Below are 18281 nucleotides of genomic sequence, written 5' to 3' on the forward strand. Positions count from 1 at the left end.
ATCCTTACCAACTAGCTCAGCTTCCTGTCGTTCTAATTCTGTATGTGCCAGGGTGAGCCGGCGGTCGCGGCTGCAATCTCGTGCACGCAACGGACGGAAGCAGGGAGGAAGCGCGCCGCCTTCCGTCGCGCGTATTATCTTTGGGGGAGAGTGGGGAAGGGGGGGGGGGGCGACGGCCGCTCGCGTCAGGCCGGGCCGCTGTATCTTGAAAGCCATCTGCGACGGATACAGTCCGCGCTGCGCTGCGTTTTCGCGACTTGGTTCGCGTTGGATGCGAGCGGCTGCACGAAGGTCAGTTCGCTCGCTGCTGCTGCCGCGTTTCCTCGCTGCAGCGTTTCGACAGCGAGTTTCCGCGGTCGTCGAGCGAGATGCGTTCGTGTCTGCTTGTGCTCGTGTGACACCATGTTTGTTAATTTAGTTAGCATGCCTACGTTTACCAGTTTATACGGGCGATAAAACTATACTGTCCTTAATTCGTATAGCTAGCTGTCCGCTAATTTTCTATCGCAATCGGTGCTTCGCCTTTCGCACGACAGCTGACGTATGCGCTGTTACGGAAATCGGGCGCGCGTACGCGTCCGAGTATAAACGAAAAAAAAAAAAGGGTTGACCTTCTGCTTTTGTGCCATAAGTTAGGGACATGCCTAAGTGATTCCTTTATTGCGACGCTATCTTCTCATGGGCACGTGCCTCGCGACTTCATTACCCGCGTCCATTCTTCCGTCGCCGCCGCTGCCTTTTTTCTTTTTTTTGTCCTCGTCATTAATTTCGGTGACTTCGTATTTCGGCGAAAGGAATGTCGGAGCCGCGGAACTCCGCTACGGGACGGACGAGTGACGTCACGTGCATGTATCGTACGCCGCTGGAGACGAGCGGGTCAAGAAAACGCCCGTCTTTATTCACCGTGTTTGCGTATACGACACGATACGGCTGCTACGATGGCGTCCGTGCATAAATTTGATCGCGGTGCAGGCGTATATACACTTCGCCCATTTGCTGATAGTGCACCCCCTGCTTGGCAGTATAGGAGGTGCACAAACTACCGCCAACTGTCTGTATCTGTGCGCGCTTTGTAACTCTACGTGTTGTCCCATGGTATAGTGACGGTGGAAAATCAGAGCAGAAAATCTTTTGAATGACGAAACGGAACGTTTCATTGGGCCAACTTGTGCCCATAAAAGCAAGTTACGGTGTCGATATCGGCGAACACGGTCGGCGATCGTCGAAATCCGCTCTACCGGTCAAGCGCGTCGGCTTCTTATACGCGAGCCATCGAAGGTCCCGGAGTAATCGCTGGTGCTCGCGTGTCTTCCAAAAAGTCCTGCACAATTCGTGTCGCACATGCAATCACCACATTACACAAGCTTCGGTGACAACAGATGGTAGAAAGAAGCGTTGGTAACGTTCGAGGAACGTCCGATATACGAGCGGGTGCGTCCCGCGCTGAGCGATAACGTCTGTTAGACGCTGAAAAAGCGGTCACCCGAAAAAAATATAAACAAGTACTCGTGCCAATATACTGACGCCTTTTCGAGCCGCTCGTTCTGCCGGCGGGTATTCAGACCTGCACCATCCTTTGTCATGCAGTTATTAGTTCTATGCCTCCTGTGCGCAAGCTTCGGGCTGCAAACACTCCGTGGAAGTCACTGTATCGCCGCCACGTGGTTCTAATATATATATATATATATATATATATATATATATATATATACATATATATATATTATAGCTTGCGCACAGGAGGCATAGAACTAATAACTGCATGACAAAGGATGGTGCAGGTCTGAATACCCGGCGGCAGAACGAGCGGCTCGAAATATATATATATATATATATATATATATATATATATATATATATATATATATACGAAGCCAATAAACACTGACACCAAGGACAACATAGAGGAAGTTACTTGCGCTTAATAAACGAAATAAAGAAACGATAAATTAATGGAAATTAAAGTGGGACGAAAAAACAACTTGCCGCAGGTGGGGAACGATTCCACAACCGCACAACCTTCGCAACGCGAAGGTGGCGGGATCGTTCCGCACCTGTGGCAAGATGTTTATTCATCCACTTTCATTTCCAGTAATTTATCGTTTCTTTATTTCGTTTATTAAGCGCTAGGAACTTCCCCTATGTTTTCCTTGGTGTCAGTTTTTGTTGGCTTCGTATGATATATATTCTCCACGGTCCCTGCTGCGTTCCACTTTTATACCCCTCCTGGCTGAAATTGAATGTGTCCGAGGAGCCCGACTTTTGCCAACACAACAGTATTCCTCTGCTCTCGGGGCACGGTTATTTGGTCGGGGAACAACGGCAGTGGAACGCTTCGTGCGCTACTATATGGGCCGATGGGCAGAAACGGGGGTGGGGGGTCTATATAGTGCCGATTGATGGTTCTCGGAAAATTACCCACTCGCGTCGTCCTCCGCCGGGTCCGCACAATTCTATATATAAAGTTCGTTCTCTCCCCCTGGATCGTTGCCGCGTCCACATTGTCCGTTGGCTCGCGGGGGGGGGGGGGGGGGTTGAAAACTCCGCGGCGCCGCACCCGGGCACTCTGGGTGCCGCCCCGCAAGCAGCTGCTACCTCACGCGCCCCCACGCTACCGCCGTCATCGATCGATCCCGTGGCTCGGGACTTCTCTGGAAGCGTTCCCGCTTGCCGCGGGAGCTCCGCGGAGCTCGGGTCGCGAGCGGCGACGCACGTGGTGTGTTCGAGCACCAGCCCTCGTCCGCGCGCGCGCGTGTACGTGAGCTCCGGGCACCGGCAGCCTTGAACCTTTGACCTCCTTTGTGATGTGCGGAGCTCTCTCTCGGCTCGGCGTCTTGACCCGCTTCTGGGAGCCGTATTTTTTGATTTCGCCGGAGAGCTTTTCATCGCGTAAGCTTGACCTGGAAGCCTCTCACCTCCTGTCTCTCTCTGTACAGCCAGCCTCGTCTATACTTCGCGCGCTTTCTCGAGTGCGCGGTGTATGTCCCCCCCCCCCCCCCCCCCTGCGCGGCTTCCCGCAGAAAGTGGGTCAAAACGAGCTTGACGTCGGCAGTTGGCGGGTCCTTGACTGTAATGTAGGTATATAGGTGTGCGCGCGCGCCGGGATGAGGAGAAACGGTTCTCACCTGCTGCCGGGGTGTTCGCGTCGGAATTCTCTCTCGCTTTCGCGATGCGCCTCCTTGAGGAAAATCGATTTCGACGTTCTGTATAGATTGCCTACGCACTTCGAGTAGATTATCTTGCACCCGTGATATATTTTTCTCTTTTTTGAGCACGCGATGTCTATGTGCTGCTCAGTGCAAACGAGAAGTCGATAACGAGTGTTTCCTTCGAGATGTAGCCCAACGCAGGAAACTTACGCTAGAACACTGGACGACGCCAGTGCTGTCCGTGTCCCTTCTTTGCGCTGCTATATATACATCGTGATCGTCAACTCGCGCGGTTCTCTATTCTCGCGTTTTCTTCGGCCTATTGTGATCCATAGAATACCGAGCGAGTCGTTCCCTATAATATGCAAGAGCTGAAAGCTTGGTCTATAGTCGGTAGCAGTGGTTCATTTCTTGTGTATTGGCACAACAGGAAAAAAAAAAAAAAGACGCGGAAAAACAAAGAAAACGTGATAGAAAAGTAGAAGTGGTGAATATGACAGTCCACCGGCACTCGTAGACTTTTGTATGGTGCTGACGAACCGTTCGTTGATGGTGTAAAACCATTGCGAACATACCGGAGCGTTCCTGATCCACACAAGTATGCGCATACGTGCACATGTAGACACCGCGCGTTTTATCGGCCGTATGCGTTTCAAAAAGCGTGTATGGTTCGCGTAACCTTGGCACGAGATACTATAGACGAACAGAAGGATCTGGGTCACCACTTTTATCTGGCCGGCTTGAGATGCGTCGTCAACGATGCTTTCTTCCTTCCTTCCTTTCTTCTTGGCTGAAGCGCTTTTGCTTTCCAGGGAAGCTGCCTTGACGGGACGCTCTGCGCGGTTTGTGCATGCACTGTATGGCTGAGGGCTACGAGCGCGGCGCGCGCTACGTTTGATGCCGGAATTCCAGAGTGATATAATATCTCTGCGCTTGCGTTCAGCGCTGACAACGCACCGACATATGCGTCTGAATTTTTTTGTATGTATAGGAAATGTGACTGCTTTCTCGTATGTGTCTTTGTTTGATTTCCATTCACACAAATAGCTAAGAGGTGCGTGCAGTACGTGAATATTTCGAATAGCTATCTGAACAATGCCCTATGTACGCGATTTTGGTGTTCGAATCGAACACCAGAACCTTGTCAAGCTGCAAAAAAAGCAGCTTTTAATTCTTGTCCCAGCGTTCATTTTGTTGTAAATGAATGAATGCAAAATAGAGATTGATTGGTTGATTGAATACGCCATGTACGATTTTTTTTTCGAGTAGTTTTCGAATAGTCTAGATCCTCTATGGCGTGCGCAATCGAACGTAAGGTTTGGGCAAAAGTGCCATGGGGTGGGTTCGATCCGGCCGGGTCGCGGCGGCCGCATTCCGATGGGGGGCGGAATGCAAAAAACTCGCTCGTGTCACGCGTGCATTGACGGCACGTTAAAGATCCCCTGGTTGTCGAAATTAATCAAAAAGTAATCTACCGCTACGGTGTGCCTCGATCGTGTCGAGGTTGTTGCACGTGAAACTCTCGAATTCGTTTGTTTTTTAGGTGCGATAAATTGCGTCCCGGACGGCCATAGAAAGATGAAACGCGAGAAGTTACGGTAGTAGAGCGTGCGCTGTTGTACAATGACTGAGGGAGCCGTGGTTTTTCTCCTCCTGAGCCGCGATCATTCGCACGTCTCCGAAGATCTCCTGGTATGCGAACAAACGGCTTGTTGTTGATTCTGAATTCTCAATTCGGACTTTGAATAAACAATGCCTCGAAAAGTCCGGTGTTACGTCATAAGCGTGCTAACGTTCTGTAATACGAAGGTGTGAACATTGTTTTATATTAACGGTGATCGTCCCGAACTCTTGAGTGCGCGCTTTTTGGGAAACTGAACTATAGAACGGCAATCTTAGGGTAGCACATCTTATGACGTCGCATATATCTCGGGAAAAGTGGTGCTATAGTCTTAAGATTTCTACTAAGCAGACGTGACCTGACTGTGCTCATCGGCTTGGATTTCGCAACATGTGCCCGAATGTTACTAATTACGCAGTTAATTAGAATATTTTAGTAGCTTATCGTATTTTTTTTTCTTGCTGATATAGTGCCCGCCTAGCCTCGTGCCCCATCATCAGGAACGGCAGTGGCCTGGATGTGAGTAATGTTTTGAGTATTCCGCGTAACGAGAAACACCCTGTGTACATATCGGCCAGATGTCGTCTTTCGGTCGACGGTTTGTCGCCGTCTGCCTTTTTCCCGCTGTAAAAACGGTTCCGACAAGCCGCGTTCTTTCACTCCGGACTTGTTTTTGCAGCACTGACGACGAAACGCTTCGTGTGTACGCAGCTGTGTCAACATGTGAAAGTCAAGCTGTACGAGGCTTTTATTGCCTTGCGCGTGGCTTTCATTCGTTGTTTCCTTTTCTCGAGATTACACACAGATGTACGATCAGAATGTGGGGGTGACGAACCTGTGAAACAAGGTAAAAACGAACCTGTACGCAGACTTGCGGATTGTCGTTTCCCTCCCCGAAAGCGAAGCGGTGGAGTTTTTTATTGCCGTTTGTGTGGCGTTTTCCGTTTTACATAACGCTCAAAATTACGCGATAGCGCATGGGTCACGAACCCGCTAAGCGGAGTAAATGAACGCTTACGCAAGGTCGCGGGTACGTCTCCCGCCCTTGGCTGCGCTACCTTGCGATGGGGGCGAAACGCGTGAAAACTCTCGTATCTTTTACTGGGTCTTGTGTGCACTCTGAAGAACCGCCAGAAAGTTATGAGAGCTTTAACCTGCCCGTAAATTTATTACCGTTTGTGGAGTACCAAGTTGACTGGATAGATCTGTAGCAGCACCGAGGCAGCAACACTGGTAGCGACAGCTTTGGACGCATATATTTTAACCACAGATCGAACAAAGCTACTATTGCAGGCACCTATCGTATTTTACTTAACTGCTGGTGCAGAGCCTTCGTAGCGATAAACACGTTAGCGTGCGTGCAGTGCTTTTCAGATCCCCTTCGACGAGAACACTCGGGCGACACGAAAAATGTCTCCTCAAGCTGTAGTTGGACAAAGCGTCACGAGATGTCGCTACCAGATTTGATGACTTCCTTTTCTTTTTCCTTTTTTTTTAAACAAGGTAGGACATCAGGAAGTATGATAGCAAGAGATTGGTGGCGCCACCCACTGCCCCGTTACAAAGGGTACGCTCATAACATGCATCCATCCATCCTTCCACTCGGACCTCTCCCTCTCCTCGTCTTCAATGAAGTTTATTTTCTCGTCCTCCTGCTCGTAGATCATGGAGGCTTTGCGGTTTCTCTGAACGTTAAAAAATTATTATTATTATTATTATTATTATTATTATTATTATTATTATTATTATTATTATTATTATCTAGACCACGTTTTGCGGGGCGTTAGCTGCGTGTAGTGCGCCAATCATTATCATCTACCGGGATCGTTGCAGGCATAGGTATAGCATAGATGACTGTATACAATATAGAGATGAATTAATGAAGGTGAAAGTACCACGAGGCAGAATGCTAGACTTCGGTATATATGTAGCAAAACCTGATTAGATCAATTGCAAGCTTGATGACCTATTTCTCGCCGCCCCGTTTGGAGTGGGATGGCAATAAAAGTCATCCATCATTATCGTCTGCCGTCCATGGCTCCGATAGACCTATAAAACCGTAAACGATAAAAATTTTTGTTACAGAGAAGCTGCAACTCGCTATAGCGCGTCTCTCTCCTGTACACAGCCCAGGCCTTTCATGACTTCGGCACGTACAGTCGCGATCGATTTGAAGGTGATCGCTCGAGCGGCGACTGAAACAAGGAGCAGCGCCACCCTACGTCATCGCCGTCAGTCGAGAGGGAAGCATCAGATAGCTCCCCTCTCTCTCTTTTGCTGTTCCCTGAGCAGCTGTCACTCCCGTCGCCCTTCACGAGACAACCTGCGAATTCATTTCGGTTACCTTACCAGCTTTTGCACAGAGGCGTCATTGTTAGCCAAGATATGCATGAGACATCGACGCACACACATCATTGCCATGAAAGGGAAACAAACAAAAATGTTGCGAGTTAGTCTTGGGGGCGACGGTTGCAGCCTGGAAGGGCATAAAAGGGGAAGAAGGCAGCGAATTTTTATCTTCGCAGTTCTGAAATCGGCCGCTATGCTGCTTGGAAGGCCCGCCGGTCGATGCTCGCGCGATCACCTTCAAATTGATCGCGACTGTACATTAAGACGGTACGGCGTTTCGAAATTGGGCGGAAGAGGATTTGTTGTCGAAGCTAGCGCAAGGAGTACTTTTCAGTGTAGAGAAACGCCCACGTCAAACGGCAACTGCACTAAAGCGGAATCGCCGTTTCCGTCCGTCATCGTAATTCAACGTGAAATTGGCGACAGCAAGACCTGTCCCCCCTGTAGTCGATATGTGACGGGTTCTGGAGAGCGGCGCGCGGGTTCACCGGGATGAGGTTAGCGTAAAGTGGAGGAAGATGGTATACGAACGTGTCTGGTGTGGGTGTACGGACGTCATATTTGCAAGGGAAGGGGGCATGACGTCAGCAGCAAGAGCTATAGCGCTGTACCTCTTCCGTGCGACTTTTTTATAACTCTGTTTCCGAGCTCAGTAAATCTTTTTTTTTCTTCTCGCGCTAATTGTTTGTTCCTAGAGGAGCTCCCAACTGCTACGTTGCTCTCGCGGACGTACTGTCGAGGTAGATGTGTGAAAAAAAAGGAAAATGAGGGAAAAAAGGTTCACAGACGATTACGATACTCCCTAATGTGAAATTTGATCGCAGCTCTATACGTGTTCTCATTTGGCGATATACTGAGCTGAGGCAATGAATTTGAGAGAGACATGTAGCAGAGTCGGCGATCGTTCAAAATCTGATCTGCGGGTCAAGCGCGTCGGCTTTTCTACGTGACTCGTCGAGGGTTCCAGTGTAATCGCTGGTGGAGCGTGGCTTCCGGAAAGTACTACAAAATCCGCGTCGAGCATACAATCATAATCCAAAACAATCGCAGACTACGACAGTCGAAACACGCGCGAACAAGACCAAACCAAGCAAACCAAACAAGCACGAGCGAGAGCTGACGCGAGGAGACGATAGTACGAAACGAGCGGTCAGGCTGAGACCAGTCACGAGCACGCATCGAGCGGTTGGGCGGGTCCGCACGACACCAGTTTGCCGCGCGCACGTCACTGCAGGGGCCGCTCTCATTGGTCTCCGCGGTTCGCGGCTTTCGTATCCATGGAGGAAGGGAAAAATATAGGAGGGAGAATTACGTCACGCAGCCAGCCTTGGCAAGCGAGCGTTCCGTGAAAGCCAGTGGTGGTCCAACACGTGACATCTTGCGTTGAGATCACGGAGCAAGAATCGAGATTTGCTGGGACGTTTGGTTCCCAGTAGTTATGCCAGTAGTTTGTTCGGTGTGCGCTTGTTCAGCTGCCCTGCCGTGGCTCTGCCTGCAGAGAGGGAACACCAAAACTAACCGCACACTTTGACGTGCGATCACGTGTTGGGCCACGAGGTTTGGCTTCCATCGCGTTGCGGTATGCTCCCTCCTATCTTTTTTTCCTTCCGCCATGTTCATGTCCCGCTCCACGTTCGCTCTTTTGTCTCTCGCTCGGCTACGCCGCAGGAACGGGTGCCTTAGAACTGCGCTCTAAAAGAAAACGCCTTTATATTTTCTGCGTTCGCGAATGTACTTACGCAACATAGAATAAACGAAAAGGTGAAAGCTTCATAAGAAAATTATAATAATAATAGAATAAACGAGGCAGTTGTGAGCGCTAGAGAAGAGGGAGCCGCATTAGCGCTAATTGTCTCTGGCTTTTATGCTGTATGCATCCTCTGGCCGCAACCGCTCCTATCTCGTAACGTTTATATTAAGGTCTTTTTTTTTTTGCATTCAAGACTATCAGCCATGCCGCTAAGTTATATGATCACAATGCGGGTATAGCAACCAGAATAATCTGCAGAAGGAGGGTGTTTGAATCCCACCGATGGCAACGGTTGTTGTGGTCGCACCGATGGTACGACCTGTTGGGAACTCGGCGCTGACGCCCGTGGTTGCACCTGGGTCGCAAGCCCCAAGGGTAGCGTTGGCCTGGCGGCCTGGGGTACAACTGGAAGCATCCGAAGGTCCCGGCAAAGCATGAGTCGACTGGTAACAACAAAACAACTTGTTTATTTTAACATCGCAAAGAGTTGGCGGTCAGGTTGACCGAAGTAGAGAGACGGGAGAGCACTTTACTCAACATAAGAAATCGGAGCCCTCCTTTTGCGTCCGGGGGCAGCTGCTTTTATACTCTCGCAGTTGAGGGCAAGAAGGAACCCCTCAATAGACGAGCACGTGATTGTACAATGAGATAAGGTGACGCATACTGTCGTAGCGCCGCTGGTCGGGCACAAAGACTGGGAGGAGAAGGTAACTCCTACTCTCGTAGCGCCTTCGGTCGGGCACAATGGCTGGGAGGAGAAGGAGACTTCTACTCTCGTAGCGCCTTCGGTCGGGCACAATGGCTGGGAGGAGAAGGTGACTTCTACTCTCGTAGCGCCTCCGGTCGGGCACAATGGCACATACACTCACACACGCACATGAAGACACGTGGCATCGGAACATGCCTGGACGCGCTTGGCGGGGAGCGTAGCGGCGACGCCGAACGGGCCAAAATGTCTGCCGCTTTGTTGCAGTCGCGCCGGCTAAACCGCGCGTCGTAGGCGAAACGTAACAGACCGCCCCGCCGGGGGAAGGAGATCCCGATGGACAGGGGACTGCATCCGCTGTCCGGAGGGATGTCGCTCGATGATGCTCATAACCGAAGTCGGGCGTCCCTCGACGTTTCTTGAGCGCAGCGCACAGAGAAGGCCTCGTTCTCTCGTTCAGGTTCGCACGGGACACTGCAAAGTGACTTCGGGAGAGTTCACATTTTTGTTCTCGTTCCCGGCAAGCGTTAGAACTACGCTGAAACTCAACCGCTCAGTCAGCAAGCACGGCACAACCCTCACTAAGCCCTGCCAGGCTCTTTCCCCTTTTATACCACTGCCTATAGTTCCTTACAGTAGTCTAGCATCACTCAGAACGCGTCCACAAATTGGAAAATTGCACTAGAAAGCATATCATCACTTCGAAACACTAAACAAAAGCAATATGTTAAAAAAATCCTGCCTCAGGAAGAAAAACATCAGTAACAAACAATTTTGAGGCTGATTCCTACGTTAGGGGCTTCGACTCAAGCCATCGGCGTTACCGTTGAGACTCCCCTTTTTGTAACGCACCTCAAAGGAATATTGTTGCAAAGCGAGGCTCCAGCGCAGGAGGCGGCCATTTTTTGGGAGAGATGGTCTGCAGCCATTGGAGAGGGCAGTGATCCGTCTCAATGATAAACCTCGAGCCGGCTAGATAGCATGACAATTTCTGAACGGCCCACACGAGACATGCACACTCTTTCTCGGTGGCGCTATACGCCTGCTCACGACTGGTCAGCTTACGACTAGCATACAGGACGGGGTGTTCTACTTCTCCATTTTCCCGTTGGCACAGTACAACGCCCATGCCTCGCTCACTAGCATCGCACTGAACAACGAACCCTTTTGTATAGTCTGGCGATCGTAGCACAGGCTGCAGGCTTGTTAGGGCACTCTTTAGGGCGCTAAAAGCTCTTTCCTTTGTCTCGTCCCAGACGACTGTTTGAGGCTCTGTCTTTCTTAGAGCATCCGTCAGGGGAGCCGCGATATCAGAGTACCTGGGGATGTACCTCTGATAGTAGCCGGCGACACCTAAGAACGACCGAATATCGGTCTTCGTGCGCGGTTGCGGGAAGTCTCGCACAGCGGCCACCTTTATTTCAGAGGGGCGGCGACGACCCTGACCAATCACGTGACCGAGGTAGACAACCTCGGCCTGTGCTAACTGGCACTTAGGAGCCTTGACTGTCAAGCCCGCTTCGCGCAGGTGGGTTAGCACTGCCCGCAAGTGTGCCATATGCTCAGACCAGGATGCGGAGAATATCGCTACGTCGTCTAGATACGGTAAAGCGAATTCTTGCTGTCCCCGCAACACTTTATCCATGAGGCTTGAAAAACAGTATGGCGCGTTCTTCAAACCAAAACTCAACACTTTAGGACGGAATGTTCCCATTGGTGAAATGAACGCCGCATACCTACTAGCCTATTCTGTAAGTGGAACCTGCCAATAACCCCTGACAAGATCTAGGGTGGAAATAAACTGAGCGCTACTAACTTTCTCAAGGCGCTCCTCGATGTTAGGGATCGGATAAATTTGATCCTTAGTGATGGAATTAAGCCTGCGGTAGTCGACGCAAGGACGAGGTTCCTTGCCCGGTACCTCAACTAAAATCAAAGGGGAGGTATAATCACTCTCACCTGCCTCAATAACACCGAGCTGTAGCATTTTCTTTACCTCAGCCTCCATAATATCGCTCTGGCGGGGTGACACCCGGTACGCCTTGGATCGTACTGGCTCTGGGGAGGTAAGTTCTATGTCATGAGTAAGGGCAGAAGTCCTACCAGGCTTCTCAGAGAACAGACCTTGAAACTCTTGTAATAGCTGGTGTAGTTCGGTTTTCTGCTCAGGCGACAGCGATGCTCCACTGACTAAGTCACTAATGACTTGACCGGTGTCTTCCCTGTTCGTCACTGAGCCTAGTCCCGGAAGCTCGACCGGGAGCTCTTTAGGAACGTTTACCATCATGCACACCACTGCTTCCCTTTGTCTATAAGGTTTGAGCAGATTACAGTGGTAAACTTGCTGTGCTTTCCGCTTTCCTGGCAGACTTACCACGTAGTTAACGTCCGACAGTTTCTGAACAATTCGTGCTGGGCCCTCCCACTGCACGTCTAGTTTGTTGTTTAGCGATGTGCGCAATATCATGACCTCATCGCCCACCTCAAAACGACGGGCCCTGGCTGTCCGATCATAATAAACCTTGGCCCTCTGCTGGGCCTTTGCCATTGCTTCACCTGACAACTCCTGTGCCCTTCTTAAGCGTTCGAGGAGCTTAAGCACGTACTCCACCACGACTGGGTCGTCGCCCCTGCCTTCCCACGATTCTCGAAGCATGCGAAGCGGAGACCGAAGCGAGCGACCGTACACCAGCTCAGCTGGCGAAAACCCCGTAGCCGCATGCGGCGCGGTCCTTAATGCAAACATCACCCCAGGCAGACACAGCTCCCAGTCAGTTCGATGTTCAAAACACAATGCTCTCAACACGCGCTTCATGACGGAGTGGAGCTTCTCAACGGAATTCGACTGGGGGTGGTACACTGAGCTGTGTAACAGCTTTACCCCACACCTTTCGAGAAAAGTTGTCGTCAAAGCGCTAGTAAACACTGTGCCCTGATCTGATTGGATTTCCGCAGGAAAACCAACTCGCGCAAATATGGACAGTAGTGCATTGACTATCTCAACTGAGCTGAGTTCTTTAAGCGGCACTGCTTCAGGGAACTTTGTCGCTGGGCAGATCACAGTCAAAATGTGTCTGTACCCCGTGGCTGTTACCGGCAGAGGTCCCACTGTATCAATAACGAGCCGTCTAAAAGGCTCCGTAATGATAGGTACCAATTTCAACGGCGCCCTTGATTTGTCCCCTGGTTTGCCCACCCGCTGACAGGTGTCACATGTCCTCACGAAATGGTCTGCGCCCCGAAAACACCCTGGCCAATAGTACTCTTGCAAGAGACGGTCCTTAGTTTTCTTAACTCCAAGGTATCCGGACCACGAACCCCCATGCGACAAGCGCAACAGATCCTGACGATAGCATTAAGGAACGATCAGCTGATCGAACTCCACTCCTCTGCGGTCTAGATACTTCCGGTACAGGACTCCACCTCTTTCCACAAAACACGCATTTTTCCTGGCGATACCTTCCTTGACATTGCAGCGTATGTTTTCTAGGCTACCATCCTTCTTTTGCTCGGCTATCAAAGCCGACCGACTGACTTTTAGCAACCTATCAAGTCCGTCTGACGTAGGCGCGATGAGCAAATCTGCAGATAGCTCTTCTAACTTTCCCTTATCGGGCATTTCCTCTCCAGTATCTGGCGCCTTCAACGTTACAGACTCAATTTTATTCAGTTCGGGCGTGCTCTGATATCGGCTTGCTGCGCCTCTGACCCTTTTTCATTGTTTGATAACGTCGGCCCCGCAACTACCGCCTTTGCAGCGAGCTCCCGAACCTTCGACCTGGTTAAGGCCTGAACACTAGCTTCACCAAACAAAAGCCCCTTCTCGCGCAGGAGGTGATCGGACCTGTTCGAAAATAGGTACGGGTACTGAGGGGGCAGCATAGATGACACTGCCGCCTCCGTCTCAAGCGCTCCGAAAGGTCCTTCAATAAGCACCTTTGCTACTGGCAGACACACGCTATGAGCTTCCACGGCTTGCTTGATCCATGCGCACTCGCCCGTGAACATATGGGGTTCTACGTAAGACGGGTGAACTACATCCATCGTAGCTGCGGAATCCCGAAGCACTCGGCACTCTTTCCCGTTCACGAGGAGGTCTCGCATGTAAGGCTCGAGAAGCTTCATGTTCTCGTCAGTGCTGCATAATGAAAAAAACACAACTTTTGGTGTTGTTTCCGGACACTGCGCCGAAAAGTGACCCGGCTTCTGGCACGTATAACAAACGCGCGCTCTCCTCATCTCGAACCGCTTTCTGCGTTTGGCTGCCGCCGTCTCCTTACGTTCTGTCGGACTGCTTTCGCTCGCATCCGCACTACGCGTGTTCCCCTTTGCTCTCATGGGTGTGAACTTCGGCCTCTCAAACTTCGATCCAAATTCACCCTTTTGACCGTCCTTAGCTCCGCGAGCCCGACGCGTCACAAACTCCTCGGCTAGCTCAGCGGCTTTAGCCACCGTACAAACGTCTGGCCTATCCAAGACCCAGTACCGCACGTTCTCAGGTAACCGACTATAAAACTGTTCCAGCCCGAAGCACTGCAGAACTTTATCGTGGTCACCAAACGCTTTCTCTTCTTTGAGCCACTCCTGCATGTTTGACATAAGCCTGTACGCAAACTCTGTGTATGACTCACTTCTGCCTTTCTCATTTTCCCGAAACTTCCGACGGAACGCCTCCGCAGACAGCCGGTACTTTTTTAGCAGACTCGATTTCACTTTGTCGAAATCCTCTGCCTCCTCTCTATCCAAGCGAGCGACTACGTCGGCCGCCTCGCCGGGTAACAAAGTGAGCAAGCGCTGTGGCCACGTTTCCCGAGAGAACCCCTGCTTCTCGCACGTTCGCTCAAAGTTAACCAGGAACAAACCAATGTCCTCTCCAAGCTTAAACGGCCGCATCAGGTCAGTCATTTTGAACAATACGCGTTCTCCTGCACCGTGTGCCTGACTTCCATTACGAGCGCGTTCCATCTCTACCTCGAGACGCTTCATTTCCAAAGCATGTTCGCGCTCTTCTTTTTCTTTCTGCTCTTTAAGTTCGCGCTCCTGTTTCTCTTTTTGCTCTTTTAAGTTCGCGCTCCTGTCTTTTTGACCTCTCCTCAATAGTCTCAAGGCATTCCGACAGCTCGTCATCCTCAGCCTCTAACTCAAGAATAGCCTTTAGCAGTTCTGGTTTTCTGAGTTTGTCCGAGACATCCAGACCCAACTCTCTTGCAAGCTCCAACAATTTCGGTTTGCGCAACGACTTCAAATCCATGGCTGCTCTGAATGCTGCTTTCTCTACTGCTTACTATTGTCTTGCCGCAAACTAACCCGGCAGCAACGACAACCACAATTACCAGCTCTGTTTCTGACACTAACAAAAGCCTGACAAAGCTCAGAAGAAGAAAGTCCCGCACTCGCCAAACCTCGCAGGCAGGAATTCAGCGCAGTCGTTCCGCTGCAGGCAACCAGTCATCACACAGGGCTCGTTGCACTGCTCCCGGATCGTCGTTGAGCTGTTCAGCATACAGTCAACTGCATCTCTTCGCTGCTGGCCTCCGTTGTCGCGATCTCACCGCTGGCAGACAGTTGTTTGAATCCCACCGATGGCAACGGTTGTTGTGGTCGCACCGATGGTACGACCTGTTGGGAACTCGGCGCTGACGCCCGTGGTTGCACCTGGGTCGCAAGCCCCAAGGGTAGCGTTGGCCTGGCGGCCTGGGGTACAACTGGAAGCATCCGAAGGTCCCGGCAAAGCATGAGTCGACTGGTAACAACAAAACAACTTGTTTATTTTAACATCGCAAAGAGTTGGCGGTCAGGTTGACCGAAGTAGAGAGACGGGAGAGCACTTTACTCAACAGAAGAAATCGGAGCCCTCCTTTTGCGTCCGGGGGCAGCTGCTTTTATACTCTCGCAGTTGAGGGCAAGAAGGAACCCCTCAATAGACGAGCACGTGATTGTACAATGAGATAAGGTGACGCATACTGTCGTAGCGCCGCTGGTCGGGCACAAAGACTGGGAGGAGAAGGTAACTCCTACTCTCGTAGCGCCTTCGGTCGGGCACAATGGCTGGGAGGAGAAGGAGACTTCTACTCTCGTAGCGCCTTCGGTCGGGCACAATGGCTGGGAGGAGAAGGTGACTTCTACTCTCGTAGCGCCTCCGGTCGGGCACAATGGCACATACACTCACACACGCACATGAAGACACGTGGCATCGGAACATGCCTGGACGCGCTTGGCGGGGAGCGTAGCGGCGACGCCGAATGGGCCAAAATGTCTGCCGCTTTGTTGCAGTCGCGCCGGCTAAACCGCGCGTCGTAGGCGAAACGTAACAAGGGCCATACCTACTGGATCCGCCCGTGTAGCATTGAAGTTCCGTGAAGCCATGCGCAAGGAAGCGGTCCCTGGGAAACGAGCCGTCAGCACCCGTGGCGTGATGCGGCATTGCATTGCCTATCGCGCTCGCCGCTTTTGTTCGGCAGCCCAAGTGTTTATTTCGCTTCCCGGGCGCAGGTCCCGATAAACATTCTGAGACTACACATATGCTGGCAAGGGTATGACTGTATACGCGCGAGACGTTGTTGCGCGATCTCTTCTACCACGCAAAAAGATAGTAAGAGAGAGAGAGAGAGAGAGAATGTCGTCTGATTTCTGTGTGTATATACAGGCTGCGGCGCGTGCAATGATTTCCCATTGTTCGCCCGGCGGCTGTGGCAGGCAGCACTCTCGCTTCCGTCCGTAGAGAGATCGGAGGCGCCATCTGTGTAGCTGTCCGGCCGAACATTTCCGACTCAAAAAATGGCTCTTCGTGCACGTTTTGACCGACCAGGACGGTGGCGCGTGGATGTAAGGGCTTGTAACTCCGACGTGCCAGTGAAAAATCAAAGGCGAAGTTTGCGGCGAAGCCGTCGCTCAGGTTGTTCGAGCAGGAACACGCGGAAAGACGTGCAACGATGGAGTCGCCGGAGAGACTCTCTTTCCACGGGCCTCCTTGCTGCAACTATTGGACGCAGCGTTGACGAACTCCACCCGGGCGCTCCCGCGCCCTCGAGATTGCTTGCGTCAGCCACGCGACCTATGGAGGCCTTTAAGGAACACCACTAGCAGCTGGGAGAGGGAGAGAATTGAAGAAGCGGGAGAGAAAGCGCGAGCTGCCGGTTGGGCGGACTCGTCGGCAATACCCGCACGACCAGAAATGCGCACAATTTCAGTCCACGTGCGTGACAGTCTCGTCGTGCCACAAGCCTGCCCTGCAGAAGTTTGCGACGTGCGTCAGCAAAGATGACACGGGGAAAGGGAACGGCTGGAATGGCGTCCGTCGCTCCGTGCACCGGTCGCGGGCGCCAGTATAGTATTTATTTGCCTACCAGCTGGCTGCGAGTGCACGTGGACTCTGAGATCGGAAACTTTCGATGACCCGGCGAGCGTGACGCTGGCGTCGTTTTGCACTGCACTATCTCCCGCTGTGCGAAACGGCAAATCACTTTGTCCTATGAGCCAAGTAGGCGCGTGCGCTTTTTCCATTGTTTACGCCGAAGTTGACACGCGCTAGCGTCATCGGTGGGGACCGTCGCCCGGCTTTCGGACCCTTGCGACGGCCGCCTGTTTCGTTTGAATCTGTCCACCGCGGCAGCGCGCTCGCGCGCGTGACAAACTTGCGCGACGCCTGCGTAGAATGTGCTTACATCTCCGGGCGCACGCAGCAACGTTGTTCACGGTCGCGATAGAGCGCTGCTTTTGGCTTGCTGCCTGTACTCGGGTGTACTGGGAGTTGACCTTGACCGATTCTCTTAGCTGTGTTTGCGTCTTTTGTTTCTCTTTTTGTTTTCTTTTGGATAAAGAAACTAAGCTGGTTGTCGGGTGCGCGGCATCGTTTTGCAATTGCTGGCGACGTCCTTTGTTTTGCGCGGGTGTAGAATCTTTGCAAGCTGCTGCAGCGATACAGTCGATTAAGCGATTAAATGACTCGCGTTCGAAGATGAAAAAGGTGTGTTGTGTCGTGTCGACGCACTCGGCCAGCTCTGGTCAAACGTGCATGATGCAAGCATCGACTATTAAGCAGCAAATGAAAAGAACAGTGACGTCATTTGAGGGTGAAACCAGGCTAAGGCGGAAACTATACGCCTCGTTATCGTTGTCGGGACACTTCGAAGTAAGGAGGACTATTCAAGTGTCTTACAGCGCTGCCGTACATGTTTCGTAGGAGGAGGAGGGGAATGTGGTCTGCAGGACCATGGTCGTAGGTCGAACAGTGACATATACTTTCGGCTTAAAAGGAAGAGCACGAGTCCGTCGCCCGTTCAGCGGGCGCACGGGAGTCGCATGCACATGCGCGGCGCTTTGCTCTTGTACACAACTACACAAGGGACGCGAACCGTTGGCGACATGCTGCGCTAGGGCTGCACTAGAAAAGGGAAATGGCAGTCTCCCGAGAAACAGTATTTCAGACTGCACGTTATATCGCGAGCGCTCCGCAGTTGCGAAGGTTTCGCCTCGTGGTGCGGAGCCGATTGCCACGACGCCGCTAGCACGCGCGCAGCTGCACATGTGGTCAGTTGAACGCTCTTGGGGACTTGGACGGCGTCTGCGCGTCGTGATGTGTGGTACGTAGAGCGATCCGCACGGGCGGCGAGGCGTTGAGTTTTGCGGTTTCTTTAGCTGGGCGTCCGGCAGCAGCAGCTCTGCTTAGGCAGGAAACCCCGCAAAGGCGACACTGCGCATGCGCGG

At 51.8% G+C, this 18281-nt stretch overlaps 1 protein-coding gene across 5 annotated transcripts in view; it reads left to right on the forward strand.

Annotated features, from left to right (window-relative positions):
- Positions 1–18281, forward strand: part of LOC142579861 (E3 ubiquitin-protein ligase RNF19A-like) — a 123600-nt gene that overhangs the window by 30434 nt on the left and 74885 nt on the right. For 2 of the 5 annotated variants that reach the window (XM_075690482.1, XM_075690484.1), the window contains exon 2: positions 5241–5289. The exons of the other annotated variants lie outside the window; for them this stretch is intronic. The gene's annotated coding sequence lies outside the window, so the exon portion shown is untranslated. The remainder of the gene's footprint in view (positions 1–5240; positions 5290–18281) is intronic. 5 annotated transcript variants of the gene reach the window in all.

Source organism: Dermacentor variabilis, chromosome 4 (assembly GCF_050947875.1).
Source record: "Dermacentor variabilis isolate Ectoservices chromosome 4, ASM5094787v1, whole genome shotgun sequence".
NCBI classification, from domain to species: Eukaryota; Metazoa; Arthropoda; class Arachnida; order Ixodida; family Ixodidae; genus Dermacentor; species Dermacentor variabilis.